This window comes from Lacerta agilis, chromosome 5 (assembly GCF_009819535.1).
Source record: "Lacerta agilis isolate rLacAgi1 chromosome 5, rLacAgi1.pri, whole genome shotgun sequence".
Taxonomy (NCBI): Eukaryota; Metazoa; Chordata; class Lepidosauria; order Squamata; family Lacertidae; genus Lacerta; species Lacerta agilis.
Window position 1 is genome coordinate 77,429,105 of NC_046316.1, and position 18,802 is coordinate 77,447,906.

Here is an 18,802-nt window from a genome sequence, read left to right on the forward strand (position 1 = left end):
GAGGCCTGCACCTTCCAGCCTAAGCATTGGCTCTCAGCTGCCCCAGCGAACTCATTGTCCCTCATTATCCTCTTGCTGCTTGTCTACTCCCACACTAGGACGTATTGGATCTTCCAACTTTCAAATCCCCCAAATTAGGGGTGCTCAAAAGTTGCAACGTGCCCTGGGAATTCAAGAGATATTTGGGGTAAATGAGTATAATTTAGTTTTGCTTGGTAAGTAAAACGTGTGCAAAATTGCACATAGAAATAATTAAAAAAAGGGATTGCCAAGTACTTGCAGTTATATTATACCGGTATGTTATTTCTCCTCCTTCTCCCTCTCCCTCTTCTTTAGCATGACCAGTCCTTATCAGAAGCTAAAATTCAAAACCCTTTGGTTTCCTCAAAGTAGTGGATGTGGTTCTTCATCCATTGTAGACATCCCGAGCTGTCAGATCACACTCAGATCTCTCTCTCTCACACACACACACACACACACACAACAGATTTGAATTCCTCCCACCAGAAAAACATAAATTTAAGGCTCCTCACTGAAGAAACTTGCAAAAAAATTAAGTCCCCCATGCCCAACCTCCAGGGCCGGATTTAGGTTTGATGAGGCCCTTAGCTACTGAAGGTAATGGGGCCCTTTATATGTCCAGCTGCCCTTTGTCAACAACAGATTGTCATTGTTTTTTGTGTTGAATATATGCTATATGGTAATTTATGGACCTAATAGGTATCTAAAGCCATTTGCACATAACAAAATATGTATTTTATCAAAGTAATTGATGAACTTAAGTATATTAATAGTGTAATTTTTTTGGGGGGGGCCAAGAAAGTGGGGCCCTAAGCTATAGATTGTTTAGCTTATACGTACATCCGGCACTGCCAACCTCCCACATGCAGCTAGCTCTTCCCGCACTGTGCTCAGAGGTAAAGCTTGTAGAACTAGGGAACTCTGGGACATGTAGTTCTCAAGAATAAAAGGGCCACAGACGACAAGTCCTAGAGTGCCAGGCCTGCCTCAGCGGGTCAAGCTCATAGGCTGCCATCTAGGCAGGGCTGTCCAATCGAAGCCAAGCTGTTCTGAGGCCTGGGCTGAATAAGGCCCAGTGTGCTGAGAGCAGCTTTTGGGAACCAGGAAGGCTGGCACTGCAACCTATGAGGCACCTTTGAACCCCTGAGCTCAGGGTGCCAGGTAAGGAGGGAGAGGGCCATGGTTACTGGTGGTGGGTCATGCCTGAACCCAATAATAATAATAATAATAATAATAATTTATTTATACCCCAGCCACTCTCGGCGGCTCCCAACAGAATATTAAGAACACAATGAAACCTCAAACATTAAAAACTTCCCTAAACAGGGTTGCCTTCAGACAGTGCTTTTTTTCCTGGGGGGGGGACATTTTGTGAATCTTTGTACTTTTATCCATTTACTGTATTCCCCCCTCCCGATTTGAACCATAAAATGGTGATTTTCTTGAGTCAAAATGAGAGTACCCCTAAACGTTTTGTTTTATTTTTAAAAAGCACTGCCTTCAGATGTCTTCTAAAAGTCAGATAGTTGTTTATTTCCTCGACATTTTAAATAAACGTAGGCCCAGATTGCCGGGTTCGAGACACGTGCGCCCGATTGAGCCCTGGTTTTGAGGCACGCACCCTCCTCTAGGGCCATATAGTTTGCTTCCCAAGCACCCTCTGGTTCTCTTGGAAATGATAGATACTGTAGTTTCTTTGTTGAAAAATAAAAAGTGCAAAATTACAAGTGCACAGAGTAAGATAACACACACACACACACACACACACACACACAAGAAGAAACAAATAGTATTTCTTAGTTCTCTTGAAAACAGGTGAGTGAGGTCTAAGGCATTATTATTATTTTTGTTGTTGTTGTTGTTGTTGTTCAGTCGTTCAGTCGTGTCCGACTCTTCGTGACCCCATGGACCAAAGCATGCCAGGCACGCCTATCCTTCACTGCCTCTCGCAGTTTGGCCAAACTCATGTTAGTAGCTTCGAGAACACTGTCCAACCATCTCATCCTCTATCGTCCCCTTCTCCTTGTGCCCTCCATCTTTCCCAACATCAGGGTCTTTTCTAGGGAGTCTTCTCTTCTCATGAGGTGGCCAAAGTACTGGAGCCTCAACTTCAGGATCTGTCCTTCCAGTGAGCACTCAGGGCTGATTTCTTTGAGAATGGATAGGTTTGATCTTCTTGCAGTCCATGGGACTCTCAAGAGTCTCCTCCAGCACCATAATTCAAAAGCATCAATTCTTCGGCGATCAGCCTTCTTTATGGTCCAGCTCTCACTTCCGTACATTACTACTGGGAAAACCATAGCTTTAACTATACGGATCTTTGTCGGCAAGGTGATGTCTTTGCTTTTTAAGATGCTATCTAGGTTTGTCATTGCTTTTCTCCCAAGAAGCAGGCGTCTTCTAATTTCGTGACTGCTGTCACCATCTGCAGTGATCATGGAACCCAAGAAAGTGAAATCTCTCACTGCCTCCATTTCTTCCCCTTCTATTTTCCAGGATGTGATGGGACCAGTGGCCATGATCTTAGTTTTTTTGATGTTGAGCTTCAGACCATATTTTGCGCTCTCCTCTTTCACCCTCATTAAAAGGTTCTTTAATTCCTCCTCACTTTCTGCCATCAAGGTAGTATCATCAGCATATCTGAGGTTGTTGATATTTTTTCCGGCAATCTTAATTCCGGTTGGGGATTCATCCAGTCCAGCCTTTCGCATGATGAATTCTGCATATAAGTTAAATAAGCAGGGAGACAATATACAGCCTTGTCGTACTCCTTTCCCAATTTTGAACCAATCAGTTGTTCCATATCCAGTTCTAACTGTAGCTTCTTGTCCCACATAGAGATTTCTCAGGAGACAAATGAGGTGATCCGGCACTCCCATTTCTTTAAGAACTTGCCATAGTTTGCTGTGGTCGACACAGTCAAATGCTTTTGCGTAGTCAATGAAGCAGAAGTAGATGTTTTTCTGGAACTCTCTAGCTTTCTCCATAATCCAGCGCATGTTTGCAATTTGGTCTGGTTCCTCTGCCCCTTCGAAATCCAGCTTGTACTTCTGGGAGTTCTCGGTCCACATACTGCTTAAGCCTGCCTTGTAGAATTTTGAGCATAACCTTGCTAGTGTGTGAAATGAGTGCAATTGTGCGGTAGTTGGAGCATTCGTGGTGAGTTCTGGCACCTCTTTTTCTAGGAAAAAATAGCACTGCTTGTTCTGTTCCAGCAGATTGACTACAGCAAATCTTAAAAGTTCAGGGAACCAAAGATAAATAGAAGATTAATAAATTTGGACAGACACTCTTAAGCATAATTTACAATTTAGTCTCACTTTTTCCTTGTGGTAATGGGACAGCCAGCCTTGACTCAGTCCCTGCACTCCCCTTAGCCCCAGTAAAGTGTTATGTATGCTCCTCCCAGACTGTTAATGGAAAAGGAGCCCTGTCCTCCTTTGGATCTAATCACCTTCACTGTTTCCCATATACTGGAATCTGCTTTCTATATCCATTCCACAGTGCCATTTCTTCTGCTTTCTAATTTAATTTATTTATTTCTATTTTGCAGAGAGTGTTACAGAGAATTAAAGTAATTCAGAAGAAAAAGAAAAGAGAAAAAAGGAGGGGATTACATAGAAATGCATTAAAAAGCAGGGGAAAACATCAATAATAATAATAACAAAAAATAACACTAAAATATAATTAAGGTTACAGAACCAAATAGCATATGTGTAAATAGATAAACTTATTAGAGTGGTACCTCAGTTTACAAACTTAATCCATTCCAGAAGTCTGTTCTTAAACCAAAACCGTTCTTAAACTGAGGCGCGCTTTCCCCAATGAGGCCTCCCGCCTCCGGTGCCCTTCCACTTTTCGGATTCCATTCTTGGACCGAGGTAATGTTTTCAAACCAAGACACTATTTCTGGTTTGTGGAGTTTGTAAACCAAATTGTTCTTAAACCGGACTGTTCTTAAACCGAGGTACCACTGTATTTCCCTCATGTATACGGTAGTTTCATGGGCCACTATGGTTTTGATAAATATGTTCCAAATATCATTGAATTTGGACAAATTTCTTCTGCTTTCTAGAGTTGCTAGAGTTCTCTGAATGGGCAGAAAGAGATGAGGACCAGATCACTGGTTGGTTACTACTGAGAAGAGGAGAAAGTTGCTGAGAAATTTTAGCAAATCGTAAGGAAGGAGCAGGTAGTTTTTGCATTCATTTCCATTAATGCTGAGAGTAATCACACCCACACCACAGACTTAAAATGATTTAACATACTTTCCCTCTCTAGGAAACTTTGGGAACTGACAGCTAGGGATCTCAAACAGAGACAGTATTCTCACCAAAATATCATTCCCACGATTCTCTGGGAGAAGCTGTGACGTTGCTATAAAAAGGACATGTCTTCGGTGTAGATATGCCCAGAGGACTGATGAAATCTCTCTCTCTTTTGTCTCCTCTGCACTTCCCCTCATTTTTTCATTCTGATAAACTAACATTTGTTTCCAGTTCCCCAGACTTTGGGAGCAACCCAAACATACAAACTCCAAGAACTAATGTTTTTCCCTCTACAAAAACATAAAATACTCTTATGTTTTCTCTGGGATTTTTTTTTTAAAGCACATTATCACTTTAAGGTGACAAGGAGAGAGAGAGCAGCTCTGAAGTTGTTGGCAGCTGCTATTGCTGTGTTTATGTGTGTGCATAGATGTGGGTAATCATAGTTCTTCCTTAACTGTGACATCCACATATTCAGCATGTGCGCAAAGCGGCCTTTGTGCATAGATGTCTATGTGTTGTTGGAGCCTGCGTGCATTCGGAGTCTATGGTTGTATGTATGTACAATCAACTCGCAACTTATGTGCATTAGACTTGTGCAGCCGCAGATTTGTGTGCTTGGCCGAAAAAGTTTTTTTTTTAATTAAAAGGGGGTGGGAGAGTGGGGGAAAACCTTTGTCAATCCCACCCACCACTGCACTCACCCTGGGAGAGCATTCAGAGGTGCAGAGAGAATCAACAGCGGTCTTGAGAGAGTGTGATATGTGCTTTTTACGGTTTTTACAGCGTTGTTTTGATCTTATGTGGTTTTGGCTATTACGCTGAGAGTCCACTATGCTTATATGCCATCCAGCACATGGGGTGCTATTCCATTAAGTTTTACTCAGAGCAGATGAACATGATGTAAGTTACATTCATTACCGGTAATTTCAATGGGTCTACTCTGTATAAAACGTAGATGAATACCACCCCTGGATATCAGATGTAGTAAGGGTCAGGAACATAGCTGTCAACTTTTCCCTTTTCTTGCAAGGAATCCTATTCGGAATAAGAGAATTTCCCCTAAAAAAGGGGAAAGTTAACAGCTATGGTCAGGAAGGCTAGCCAGTGGCTGTGTGATTGGAGGCCCCTCTGCCCTGTCCAATTCTGAACAGGACTTGAGTCTTCTCTGTGTTGCAGCTTGGTCTTTGGTGCCCTCTAGAGACTGTTCTTACTCTTCCTGCTCGTTATTTCAACCTTGTTTTATACAGTCATACCTGGTGTTGCGTTCTGCTCTTGTTACGAAACAGATTAAGTCCGCAACTAGAGGTACCGCTGTATTACAACTGCATTCCAAGCCAGCTTTTTCCAACCTGTTGCTCTTCAGGTGTTTTGGACTGCAATGTTTGAGGCTGAAGTTCAAAACTTAGGAAAGGCACCAGGTTTCAGAAAGATGGGGGGGGGGGAGAGAATCACCATCCCATGTGATCTTCTCCCAATCTGAACTGGAAGTCTCCCCCTTTAGCCCCAAATTAGATGAATAATTGGATGAATAATTTTTTTAAAACCCCAGCAAGCCTCCTCATGAGAAAGTCATACCTCTACAGGTTATATTGTGAACCACCCTGAGATCTACTTGAAGGGCAGTGTACAAATTTATTAAATACAGCCCCAAACTCAAAACTGAAGCAAGTTTATCATAACCACTTAATCCTATAAAGCCTTCAATGGCACAGGACCACAATACCTCAAGGACCACCTCTTTCCACCTGAACCTACCCGGACCCTGAGATCATCTTCTGAGACCCTCCTTCTTGTGCCTCCTCCTCGAGAGGTCTGGAGGGTGGCAACATGAGAACAGGCCTTCTCTGCAGTGGCTTCCCGTCTGTGGAATGCTCTCCCCAGGGAAGTTTGTCTGGCGCCTTCATTACACACCTTTAGGCACCAGGCAAAAACTTTTTAACCAGGCCTTTGGTTGATCTGTTGACATCCTATAACCTTTTAAAATGTGGCTCTTTTTTGGGGGGGGGGGGTGTTATTGGGTTGTTGTTTTTATTCTGATTATTTATGTTGTGATCTTTTCTGTGAACCGCTCTGAGACCTCTGGGTATGGGGCGGTATGTAAACCCAATAAATAATAATAGTAATAATCCTCATGGACCTGAAAATAATGAGCAGGACTTACTTTGTTCTGATCAGTGTGTGAGTCAACAAACATTGGATGTGATCTCACTCTGCCCTAAGTGTTTTGAACAAGAATGCTTTTCACGGTGTTAATAGGGTTCCTATCTATGAAGTCGCTTTCTCTGGAACCTGGCTTAATTTGAGGTAGATCTGACCAAGTTTTAATCCCAGAACCTAATTTTTAGTACTTCAAATGTGCAATATCTGAATAACCACAGATATATGGAAGGACTCCGTGCACCTTTGGCATGTCATTCTTCATGTTCTTGTGAGGAAGAAAGTGGGAGACAGACATTTTTCATACCTTATCAGTCAATAATCAGCATGCAATTATTTAAAAATTGGCTTTCTACTAGGAAACTCTATTTTAGATCACTATCTAGCAAGGTAGTTTATGGAAAGCTTAACACAGGCTGCCTATTGGATTGCCCAAACTTTGCTTAGCTGGAAATGGCCTTATTTCTCTTCAATGACCACAAGGTGTCACTCTCACGACACTGGGCTTGCCTACTAGATCTTTGAATCTCCTTCTGAGAGTGTTGAGCGGAAGCCTCTTTTTGTTCCATGCAGGGACGTAGCAAGGGGGCGGGGGCCGCCCCGGGCAGCGCCCTGCTGGGGGTGACACTTCGGGCGGTGGCCCTGCCCCCTGGGCTTCTTTTTTTAAAAAAAGTTTTTTAAAAAATTTAAAGGCTATTTTCGGCTCTGCCGGGGTGGAGCTGCAGGTGCCACCCCCTCCTCGCTGGCCCGCCCCTTGCTTGTATGCCGAGCTCCGCCGCTGGCTGGCTTGCGGAGCCGGGGCATGGAGAGGGGCGGGCTGCAGAGACTCCCGAATCCGCCGCCTGGTACCCCTTCGTGCCGCGGCTGCTCGTGATGCCCCATCCCCAGGGGTGCCTCTTGGCTTCCCGCCCCGGGCAGCCAAGGGGCTAGAAACGCCCCTGCTTCCACGTTCTTGCATTATGTGTTTGATGCAGCACTTTCTGAACCTCTGTGTCCACAAGCCTCTTTGTACCCATCTGCCTCACACATGATATACATTTTCTCTCCTTTTTTTTACCACTTTAACAGACACGGTTCTCCCCCCCCCTCCAAAAAAAGAATCTTGGGAAATGTAGTTTGTTAACTGCAGTTTCTAGAGTACCCTGGGAATAGGAATTAATCGTTAAATCAGTTTAAGGCTGTGTACATATTACCAGCTTAAAACACAGCTAGCATAGCCTCCAGCATTTCTCCGATGAAAATGGGGACATCCTATTCATACCCTCTGACATTTCTCCGATGAAAATAGGGACATTCTTCCACACCCTCCAATATTTATTCGATGAAAATAGGAATGTCCTAAAGAAATGTGGGACATTCCAGGATCAAATCAGAAACTGGGATGGCTTCTGTAAATCTGGGACTGGCCCTGGAAAATCGGGAAACTTGGAGGGTCTGATTCCCTTTCTCAATTTGGGTTGAAGTTGGTTTGAGAGAAATTATAGGCTAGATGTCATGTGGCAGAGGATCCAACCCCAATGGCAGGTTGCCAGGAACATATAAGACAAGGAAATGTCTTTACCAACTGCTTTTTTATTCAATATTCACGGAGAGAGGCTTGGAAATGCAGCCTCTTGGAATAATGGCGTTGTCCTGAATGAGTCTCCACCCCTCCCTCTCTCGTGCACCATCACTGCGGTTGCTGCTATACGCCCTCTGCATTTGAGCTCTTTTCTCTCCTACTTTTAATGCTCATCGGGTTCTGGGAGGGGGGGGGTCTGGAATGCTTTCTAAAGACACTGTCTCCGTCAGCTGTCACCCCTCTGGTGCTTATTCTTCTTCCTCCTCCTCCCATTATTTCCCAGCTTTCCCCCTCATCTGCCTCTGAACTGTGATCTCCCTCAAACCCCTGTTGTAACTCCAAAATGTCTTCTTCTTCTCTGGACAGGTCAGGCTGGGGATGCGGTCTCCACCATTCCTCCTCTGCCCAGTCCCTGACACTTGATAATGCATTGTGGCTAGCATCTTATGCATACCACTTCTCAAGGCATTTGTGGGAGCACACTGGACACAGAGTAAATGGGAGTGTGTGCGCAGCCTGAGCTTGCGATGGGATGGGCCCCTGGACAAGGATAATTGTTTCTGAGTGGGGAGAATGGTCAATCATGATCCTCCCAATCACATGCATAAAGCATTGTGTAAGCCAGGAAACTGATGTATAGGCCCTAGCATGCACACAGCTAATTTGTCATTATTTACATAATTTTAATGGGGAAATTAAAAATTGGGCCGTCTTGCATATTGGCTTATTCATGCAGTGCCCAGCTGATGAGTGTAAACCTGTTCTAAGATGCAACTTAAAATTCATGAGATGTTCCTGGCACACCCTGTTGCAGAAGTAACCTTGGTATCTCTGGCCTTTGGGGCTTTTTACAGGTGAAGCATTTTTAGCGCAAGACATGCCCCAGAAACAAACTTCCCATGCCCTTTACAGAAGCATCACATGGTCATGCTTACTCCATTTCTTGGAGGGGTGAGAAATTCCATGGTCGTGGCACTTGCCTGAGTTGGGTTTCCTTTGGAAAGAAATTAGTGGAGGCTTGTGGTGTTTTGTTATGTTTACGTTTATTTACAATTGTACAGGCTGAGCCTAGGTGGAGACACAGTTTAACACTTGCAGCAGGCTGACTAAGCCACTGCCCCACACCAGATCCCCAGAGTGAGGCAGCTCCCCTCAGTACAAAAAGGCACTTCCTGGAGCTTGCCCTCTCTCTGGATCTCTCTTAAAACCTGTCGCTGCAGTCTGCTTCTCAAGATGTTTCTATTGATTTCCACCCTAGCTTGCCCCTTCTCTCTAGCTGGAGGCAGCGGGGAAGAATAGGGGTGAATCATCTTCCCCACCAATCTCCTAGCCTTTTAGGATTACATTTCATAGAATCATAGAATTGTGGAGTTAGAAAGGACCCCTAGGGCCATCTTGTCCTACCCCATGCAATGCAGGAAACTCAATTAGATCATGACAATTGGCCACCCAACCTCCGCTTAAAAACCTCCAAGGAAGGAGGGTCCACAACCTCTAGAGGGAGTCTGTTTCACTGTCGAACAGCTTACTGTCAGAAGGTTCCTCATGATGTTTAATCAGAATTTCCTTTCTTGTATCTTGAAGCCATCCCCCCCCCCAAAATATATTTGTTATGTACTGAGTTGAATGGGATCCAAAATGCAGCAGCCTGATTGGTCCTAGAACAATAGGATTGAGATTGCAGCAGTCTGATTGGTCCTAGAACAATAGGATTGAGATTGCAGCAGTCTGATTGGTCCGCAGGAGCCACCCAATCCAGCTCCAGGTAGAAGTGAATCCGCAACCCGATTGGCATACAGGAGTATCCCGGAATTAGCCAATCACGTGGGGCCCATTGTGTAAATAGTGTATATAAAGCAAACGTTTTGGGGGAACTGCATTCCTCACTACTATGAGCTGAATAAAGAGCATGAAATTCACGCTTGACTGCGAGTATATTTCAATATTTATTAAATTTTATAAAATACAACAATCTACAAAGACAAACAAATACAAAAACAATACAACCATAGAAAAAACAAACCTACAATAAAAAAACAAAAAAGAAAAAGAAAAACTTATTACTACCAATAACTTCTTTCCTTTACATTGTCTCTTGGCTTCCGCTCATCTCCCCTTCCTGCATTCCTTGTCAATCATCTTTAGTAATTTCTTTGCCTCTTAAAAAAATAAATCTTATTTTTATATACAAAGTCCTTTATCTTCTCTAATGTCTTTACTCATTCTCTCACACTTCCTAAACACTTATTTTGTTGTTGTTGTTCAGTCGTGTCCGACTCTTCGTGACCCCATGGACCAGAGCACGCCAGGCACGCCTATCCTTCACTGCCTCTTGCAGTTTGGCCAAACTCATGTTAGTGCTAACCTGGATTGTAAGAATTCCTGTGCCAAAGTACTAGAGGAGCTAAGATGGCATCGGTAGTGGAAGCACGGCTGGAGCTCCGCATCTGTATTGCAGTATTTTCATCAGTGTTTTATTACTGTTTTTAACCAAAAAGGAAAAGTGATAGTAGAAGAAAACCTGCAGCGAGCTTCTACTACAGCTGAGTGAGTAGAATTCCCTAAAGGAAATAACGAGACCAAGATAAACTCTTGGGATAAAAGACAAACTCCTAGCCTGACAAGGTCACGGTGAGGACATAGGGAGTTGCCTTCTGCGTTTGGGCCCCCTCCAAAACCTTTTGAAAGTTATTGGAAGCAAGTCAGGTGCCCCCAGAAGTAACATAGGTTGGGTTGTGATGATTTGCAGCCCTGGGGCTTTTGGAATAAGGCCAAAACAACATCCCTGACTTCGGAAGAGAAAACGCTGAATCACCCAATACCTTAAGGCATTTTAAGGCACGAAAGCTGTATGCTACTCAGACCTTCCCTTTTGTAAATCCAAATTATGGGATATGGGAAACGTCCTAGAGACCTTGAGGAGACACTGCCCTCCTCCCTCCCGAAATCTAAACAAACAAGGGCTGATTCATGCCACTTTAAAGAAGGGAGTAACTTATTGGAATGTACCTATATGGTAGAAACTCAGAAACGCTTCAATCCCTTGATTGATCGCGTACCAGAACTTAAAGATGAAGAGCTAATTATGCCTCAGATAACAAGCGTCGTGACCAACAGTAATAGAGACGGCCCTCCTCAGAAGGAGGAATCGGACCTTGGCACGGCTAATCATATGACATTTGAACAGTTACATCTAATAATCAATACCCTGCATTGTATATTCAAAAGAATTGATGATCTCTCCTCCCAGTTGCATAGTTTACAACAAAAGCTAGTTACTACTCCACTGTCGTCAGCCTGTGTCAAGTCACCAGGTGAGAAAGGCGAGAGAATGTGGATGAGGTGTTTGCCCTTAAATAACAAACATTCTGACAAATTTAAATACAACCCTAACCTTCAAGTAGGCCATCAATCCTTGATTCTCCAAGCAAGAAAAGTTGGCCTAACTATTCAAAATGGGGATGCAAGATGGCAAACTCTGGGTGGAGCCAAGGAGCTCCTGATGGTGCTTTTAAACATCGAGGTATCACAAATTGACCTTTGTGCGGTCTTCCCCCTTGCCCACCACCACAGATCCCAGAGAGTGCTTCTTGCGTTTCAATCTACAAGAATTCCCTCTATCATAATACGAAGGAAAATATTTTTGTCACGTCGTGGGATAACACCAACAAGAGTCTTTATAGACTCTACGCTTAAACCTCTAGTGTTGAAGGAAATAACTAAAGAGATCTCAAAACCATCCAACCCTGAAACACCAATGGATGATGGACCGGGTGTTCTGCTACAGGAGCAGAGCTATGTGGCCTCCACCCCCCAAATAAAGAACAGTGACCATTTGGAAATTGGCCTGACTCCTCCGGAAGAAATTGAACTTATTGCCTCCTTTGCTGATTTACCAGCGGCGGAACAAAAAGAAATTATCAACAGGCTGGACTCACTTAAATTCCAGCTTATTAGGAAGCTCAGCAGCAGACCGTCCTCAAATAGTGAACATTATATCCCAGAGGAACCAGATCATATGGAACTTGAAATAACATCCCAAATGTACGTCGGCATTGGAGGACAAGGAACAACCCCAAGAAGTAATCACCGGCCCCTCCCCTCAAGTAGAACAACCCTCCTTACTTTTAATAGATCTACATGATCCGCCCTTGACAAATATACCAGAAGAAGGCGCTCATGACATACCACAGCTGGACAAATCCCTTTCCACCCATTCATCAATGCCGGACCTGGAACCTTCATATAGCACTGACCAACCAAGAGAAGAGGTAGGTCCGACCTTGGTCAATCAGACCTTATCAACCCTCCCTGATCCATCAATGTTTTTTCTTCTCCTACTAACTCACTACCCACACATCCTTCTATCCCGGTCCTTGAACTTCCTAATGCACCGGATGCAACTTGTTCCAACTCCCGGAGGATGCCTTTACAGATGTCTTTGCCAACTCTCCCAAATAGTCCACTCTTCCAGTCTTATTCTTTGTTGCAGAGAATTACGGACTTAACAGCAAGACCAGAGACAGAATTGACTTAAGATCCAACAGGTCATATAAATCAAGTAGTCCAAAAGACCAGTAGCAGGCCCCAGAGAGGACAAACACCTGCCGAGCTAGTTGGGTTGCACATGTCGGTCCACCAAACTTTTTTGGAAAAGGCGGCCTGAGGATCCACCCCTAGCAGAACAAGCGGCCAGGATCAACAGCCAGACAATTTTGCAAATCCTCCTATATAGCCTCTGCGGGGGGTCTTTCATCAGAGGAAAATAACTGATTTTTTTGCTGCTCTACCCCTTTCCGTATTAAATTTGAGCCAACCTTCCAAATGACAGTTAACTGAAAGAGCTAGGAATTCTCAGCCTTCAATATTAAGTTGGAACATTGCGGGATGGAAAAGTTAAATATCAGACCCAGAATTCCAAAAATATATTAATTCTTTTCCTATCATTTTACTACAAGAAACCTGGGTGGAGGAAGAAATTGTGATAAATGGTTTCGAGCTTATATTTCTACCTGCCAGCCCTTCACCGAATGGTGGCCGTCCTAAAGGAGGCCTTATAATCAGCATTTCCCTTAAACTACGGGCGAAACTCTCCCTTGTGTATGCCTTACCGCCTTATGCCCTTACTGGGCTGATCTCTGGAGAAAAGTTTTCCTTATTGATTACAAATGTCTATTTCCCTCCAGGAGGGTTAATTGCTGAACTCACTTCTAGATGGGAATCCCTAGAAGAATTTTTACTCTCCGGTTATCTCAAGTTTCCAAATGTTCCATCTATTATTGGAGGTGATTTTAATGCCTGGATAGCCTCAAATCCCAATTTTGAACCAGTCAGTTATTCCATATCCAGTTCTAACTGTAGCTTCTTGTCCCACAAAGAGATTTCTCAGGAGACAGATGAGGTGATCAGGCACTCCCATTTCTTTAAGAACTTGCCATAGTTTGCTGTGGTCGACACAGTCAAATGCTTTTGCGTAGTCAATGAAGCAGAAGTAAATGTTTTTCTGGAACTCTCTAGCTTTCTCCATAATCCAGCGCATGTTTGCAATTTGGTCTCTGGTTCCTTGGCACCTTCGAAATCTAGCTTGCACTTCTGGGAGTTCTCGGTCCACATACTGCTTAAGCCTGCCTTGTAGAATTTTAAGCATAACCTTGCTAGCGTGTGAAATGAATGCAATTGTGCGGTAGTTGGAGCATTCTTTGGCACTGCCCTTCTTTGGGATTGGGATGTAGACTGATCTTCTCCAATCCTCTGGCAACTGCTGAGTTTTCCAAACCTGCTGGCATATTGAGTGTAGCACCTTAACAGCATCATCTTTTAAAATTTTAAATAGTTCAGCTGGGATATCATCACTTCCACTGGCCTTGTTGTTAACAAGGCTTTCTAAGGCCCATTTGACTTCACTCTCCAGGATGTCTGGCTCAAGGTCAGCAACCACACTACCTGGGGTGTGTGAAACCTCCATATCTTTGTGGTATAATTCCTCTGTGTATTCTTGCCACCTCTTCTAAACACTTAACCTAGCTCTAAATCTGCAATCTAGCTTTTCTACCAAATTATATCTAACTTTCAATCATACAATAATTTTTAAGATACAATTTATATTTCTTCCACTCTTCTTCCACCGCGTCATCCCTCAGGTCACGAAGTTTCCCGGTCATCTCAGTGAGCTCCATATAATCCATCATTTTCATCTGCCATTCTTCAATCGTTGGAATTTCTTCTGTCTTCCAGTTTTTAGCTATCAAAATTCTAGCTGCTGTAGTGGCATACATGAATAAAGTTCTGTCATATTTAGGTATTTCTTGGCCTAGGATGCCCAGTAAAAAGGCTTCTGGTTTCTTTTTAAATGTGTTTTTCAACACTTTTTTCATTTCATTATAAATCTTTTCCCAGGTAACTTGAAGCCATTGGTTCAAGGCCTACCCTCCAGACTCGAACCCTCTGGAAGATGAAACTTGCTCCATCTTTAATGTGACAGCCCTTTAGATACAGTGGTGCCCCGCTAGACGAATGCCTCGCTAGACGAAAAATTCGCTAGACGAAGGCATTCGTCTAGCGGAAGACAGCCCCGCAAGACGAAAAAGTCTATGGGGCTGCCTCGCAAGACGAAAATTTTTTGTCTTTTTTTTTCGTCTAGCGAAAGCGCAGCTTGCATTGCCGCTTCGCTAGACGAAAAACCCGCTAGACGAAAATTTTCGCAGGACGAATTATTTTCGTCTAGCGGGGCACCACTGTATTTGAAGGTGGCTATCATATTTCCTCTCAGTTTGTGGGACCCAGAACTGGACCCAGAATTCCAGGTGTGGTCTGATCAAGGCAGAATGGAGTGGCAGACCACACCAGTGTCCTGTTCTGGGCACCAGAACAATTTCCCTGGCAGACGATATGTCTGGAAGCTTTGCCATTCCCGTTACGCAATGTCTGCAGTCTTTTTTACCCTCTTAACTTTCTGCGATCCAAACTTCTGAAACTCACAACAATATAGTCACAACCCTGGATGCACTTTGGCTTGTACCCAATAGTGTGGGAACATAGGAAGCAGACTTATACTGATTTGGTTCACACAACACACTAAGCCATAGTTTATCAGGCATTTCCATGCTCCCATTGCAGGGGTGTTTATGCCATGAATCATTGGGGAAGAAGTTGAAGTATGGCATTACTATGCAAGGAGTAGGTAAAGGCAGATGATTCAATCAAACAAAGCCAGGAACTGGCCGATTAACATAGAGAAGTATTTTATTCACCTAGAATAATGGCACATTTTGAGTTAGAAGGAGCCTTGGAGCTCTGCCAGTCCAAAGTCCTACTCGGTGTAGGAATTTTTGTGCATGTCTGAGAGGTTGCTTCTGCTGAAATAGCTCCACTGAAGGAGAGACCACTTGCTCCTCTGTGAAACAGGTTGTCCTGTTAGCAGGTTTCCTCTATTGTTAAACTGGAATATGTTTCTTTGAACTGCCCTCCCATTCATTCTGGAGCAACCGAGAACAAGTTTGCTCCATCTTCCATGTCAGTGTTTCCCGTACTGTAGACAGGGGCCCAAAGTGGGTCTCAGGGTTGTTTCAGGTGGGCTGCGCTGTCTGCAGCTGTCTCCCACCAACCTCTCCCAGGAACCCAGATGGGTTTCGTTTGGCTTTCTCCTCTCTTGCCTTGCTGCCACCGCTGTACCAGGAAGAGGAGGATGGAGTGAGCAAAAGGGAAAGAGGAGACTGAGGCAGAAGTGGAGGAAGTGAGCAGCCTGAGCTATGCTATCTTCAAGCATCCTAACCAACCATGGCATTTTGTGATTGGCTCTGGCCCCATCACCCGCCATTTTGTGACTGATAGGCCTCTCAAGTGGGCCCCAGGGGTAGAAAATGTGAGAGCCCCTGTTCTGCGTGACAGCCTTTTGGACATTTGAAGACAGTCTTCCCTTAATCTTATCCAGACTAAAGATATGTCGCTGTTTCACAAGACCTGTTTTCTTCACCATTGAGGTTGCCCTGCTCTGGACACGTTGTGCTTTGTGAACATCTGACTTCAAATGTGGCACCCGAACTGGGAACTAATTTATTACATAAGCTGCCTTGGCAGAAAGGCTATAGACATAAAATAAAAATATGGTAATTAATATTCAGTTTCATGTAATAAAATAGATGAACTTAATTACATCCTGGCTTAGGCTGCAGTATTACAGGCACCAACAAGTCATGGGCTTCCTGAGGAATATTAGTTGACCCTCTCAACCCCATATACCTGTAGTTTGGTTACCAATCTTTATTGTGAAAGTTTTACTGGTTTTATTTGCATTTGAATTGTAATTATCTTATGTGTATTTAGTTTTTTTTAAAAGGTTTATGGATTTTAGCTGTGTTTTTATCTGGTATACATATATTTAACTATAGTGTGCTGTTTTATTTTCTTTTGTAAGTCACTTTGGGACCTGAAGGTGTGTTTGAAAAGCAGGGTATAATTTATTCAAAATTATATCAGTAAATATTGTGTGTGTGTGTGTGTGCCTCCTCTCAAAACCTCTAGAGTTCTCATTAAACATTTGTTTGTTCACTTTTTTCTCTTAGGTGTGGCACCTGAACGCTGTTAAGACGACGATGGCTATTAAACGCAAGTTCAGCACTCTCTCCTGGTACTACTGGCAATACCAGCTGATCACGATGGCTTATCTCATGGATCCTTTTGAATGGTGGGTCTTCCACAGTTTGCTCCTTGTTTGCATTATGGGGTCGGCCTACATTTTTTATGCCGTTGTTCCTCCTCAGATTCGCCTGGTTCTGGAGCTCATTTATCATGTGTTTGGCTTGCAGCCAGAAAGCACCATTCCAGCCATGATGTGAACTTGCAATGCACAATAGTGACTGTCCCCCCCCCCCTTTTTAAAGCCATGTGTTTACAGAGACATTCTGGGATTTATAAAAACAAGTACAACATTATTATTATTATTATTATTATTATTATTATTATTATTATTATTATTACTCTAGCAAAGAAGCCTCAGGGAAGTCACGATAGTTGCATCCTTATTCACCTTATATCGCCTATAGAGTCTCTGCATGTCTCAAGCAGATTGGTGGGTGAAATGTCATGTAGAATTATTATTTTTTAACTTATCCAGAGAGGTTTGCTCCTGGGATTTTCTTCAGCTGTAATTCCTTCCCTTGATGTTCATTGTTTCTTACCAGAATTCAATCTCGCAACATGCTTGTTTTCATTCAAATTTTATTCCAATTCATTATGTACCACTATTCTGTGAAAAACTATAAAATGTGAATAAAACATGGAAAATAGATAGGACAATGTCTGTGCTGTGCCTGAATGTTGTGCTATTTTTAGGTTGTAATCCTGGACACGGTTGCTTGGAATTAGCCTCATTGAATCAGTGGAACTTACTTCGGAGGAGTAAACTTGTAGTAAAGAAGTGAGCAGTTAGAGCTGTCCTTCCTTGCTGGCTTTCCTCTGTGTCTACCTGTCTCAAATGCACTCAACGCGTTCGGCAGAGATCCAACTAACAGTGCCAGTGTTGATCTGCAAGTGTGGAACTCGCTTCTTGGATTTGGGTGTATAATATCAGGACCAATATTTTCCAGGTTATCAGTAAGCACTGCTGGATCAAAATGAAGGTCCATCTAGTCCCGCATCTTCCTTCCCAAATATGCCTTTGGGAGACCCACAAGCTAGGTATGAATGCCAGTGAATGGCATTCAGTGGCATGTTGCCTCTGAACATGGACAGTCTGTAGCAGGGGTGGGGAATCACTGGTCCACGGGCCAAATGTGGCCTGCCAGGCCTCCTCACTTGCACCACGAGACATCAGGTTTTGGGTGGGTAAGGACAGGGCTTCAAAGGAACAGTCAGAAGCATAAAATGAGCTCCCACTGAATTGTTTCTTTGCTAGAGCAAAGCACCCTCCCACCCGTTCATCAGCTGACAGATGGGTGGGAGTGTGTCTCACTCAAGGAGGGGGAAGTGGTCTCCATTCAATGGAATCTGCTTCTCTTCTAGCACTGCTCTTGGAAGCAGCTTCACACTGCTTCTTTAAACATCCTCAGACCTGCTCAAAAGCCCTCCGCAAGCTGATTTGCAGAGGAGCAGCACAAAGCTGTTTGCAAAGGCCATTCAGAGAGTCATGCACTGCACTCTGTAGTCCTAACAACCAGGGTTTCAAAGTGAAGCACCCCCTGGTGTCATGGTGAAGCTGGGTGAGTGATAGGTGGGCGCCCCCCCCCCAACTGTTAAATTAGGCCCACCAAGGATGGGGCAAAACAATCTAGCCTACAGGTCAGAAAAAGTCACCCACTCCTGGTTTATAGGCCTCAATAAACTTGTCTGCCATAAATTTACCCAGCCAAAGCTTGTCAAGCCATTAGATTGGAGAACTGGGCCCAAGCCAACAAATTTAATTTCATTAGGGATAAATGTAAAGTTCTGCACTTAGGCAGGAAGAACCAGATGCACAAATATAGGATGGGGGATGCCTGGCTTACAAGCAGCACATGCAAAAAGGGTCTAGCGGTCTTAGTGGAGCACAAGCTGAACATGAGTCAACAATGTCATGCAGCAACAAAAAAAAGCTAATGGTATTCTAGGCTGCATCAATAGAAGTATAGTGTCCAGAGCAAGGGAAGTAATAGTACCACTCTATTCCGCCTTGGTCAGACCACTCTAGGAATACTGTGTCCAATTCTGGGCACCACAATTTAAGAAGGATGTTGACAAGCTGGAACGTGTGCAGAGGAGGGCAACTAAGGTGATCAAGGGTCTGGAAACTAAGCCTTATGAGGAGCGCTTGCAGGAG

At 43.7% G+C, this 18,802-nt stretch overlaps 1 long non-coding RNA gene across 1 annotated transcript; it reads left to right on the forward strand.

Moving 5' to 3' along the window:
• Nucleotides 1-968: 968 nt before the first annotated feature.
• On the forward strand, nt 969-17,301 carry LOC117046342. Its single transcript, XR_004426568.1, has 3 exons — nt 969-1,182; nt 4,097-4,213; nt 16,572-17,301. It is a non-coding gene; the product is annotated as an uncharacterized LOC117046342 (long non-coding RNA).
• The last annotated feature ends 1,501 nt before the right edge of the window (nt 17,302-18,802 follow it).